Source organism: Colobus angolensis, unplaced genomic scaffold (genome assembly GCF_000951035.1).
Source record: "Colobus angolensis palliatus isolate OR3802 unplaced genomic scaffold, Cang.pa_1.0 Scaffold10, whole genome shotgun sequence".
Lineage (NCBI taxonomy): Eukaryota > Metazoa > Chordata > Mammalia > Primates > Cercopithecidae > Colobus > Colobus angolensis.
The window spans coordinates 12,897,173-12,898,351 of NW_012110919.1; the positions used below are offsets into that span (position 1 = coordinate 12,897,173).

At 49.1% G+C, this 1,179-nt stretch overlaps 1 protein-coding gene across 11 annotated transcripts in view; it reads left to right on the top strand.

Moving 5' to 3' along the window:
• The window catches only part of MYBPC1 (myosin binding protein C, slow type), a 99,387-nt gene that overhangs the window by 38,957 nt on the left and 59,251 nt on the right, over nt 1–1,179 (top strand). The gene's annotated exons all lie outside the window — the stretch shown is intronic.

Below are 1,179 nucleotides of genomic sequence, written 5' to 3' on the forward strand. Positions count from 1 at the left end.
CCTAAATCAAATTGAAGCTATTATATAATGACTTCATCTCAAAAAAAAAAAAAAAAAAAAGGATGAGCTCTTTGGTTAAAGCTATATAGACAGCCCAGGAAGGTTGTGAGAGTCTCACTGAGAGCGATGCCAAGTAGAGGCTGGATGGCCATGGGTTGAGTGCTGTTGATATTTCCATATCAGGTGGGATCTGGGATGCTGGGCAGCACTGCTTCACCCTGGCTGTCTCTGAGAAGATCACCTGGAGGGCTCTTTTTTTTTTTGCGATGGAGTCTTGCTCCACTCTGTCGCCCAGGCTGGAGTACAGTGGCACCATCTCGGCTCATTGCAAGCTTCACCTCCCAGGTTCATGCCGTTCTCCGGCCTCAGCCTCCCGAGTAGCTGGGACTACAGGCGGCTGCCACCATGCCCGGCTAATTTTGGTATTTTTAGTAGAGATGGGGTTTCACCGTGTTAGCCAGGATGGTCTTGATCTCCTGACCTCGTGATTCACCCGCCTCGGCCTCCCAAAGTGCTGGGATTACAGGCATGTGCCACCACGCTGGGCTAATTTTGCGGGGGTATTTTTAGAAGAGACGGGGTTTCGCCATATTAACCAGCCTAGTCTCAAACTCCAGGCCTCAAGTGATCCACCTGCCTCGGCCTCCCAAAGGGCTGGGATTACAGGTGTGAGCCACTGTGCCCAACCATGACTGTAATTTTAAACTGGGCTATTCCAAGTGGTATAGGATCTAAGTTTAGGAAATGATACTTCTCTCTACAACACGCTACTTGTTCTACATTTGGAGTGATGTCTTTAGCCTGGGCACTGTACCTCTGCCTGGACATCTTCTGGAGTAGGGTAACCAGGAAGATGAAGAATCCAAAAACCACACCCTATCCAGCTTGAGTGTGTGGGTGAAGGAAGTCAGGCACACATGGCTTGTTGCAAAGAGGGGAAGGGCCTGTCACACAGAACATGGAAAACAAATTTCCATGCATGAGAGACATTTAGGCAGTTTAGAATCAAAAGGTGGAAATGATGAGGAGGTGAATTTTGTCTTAACATTAGGATGAGCTGGCCAGGTGCAGTAGTTCACTCCTGTAATCCCAGCACTTTGGGAGGCCGAGGCAGGTGGATCACAAGGACAGCAGTTCGAGAGTAGCCTGGCCAACATGGTGAAACCCCGTCTCTACTAA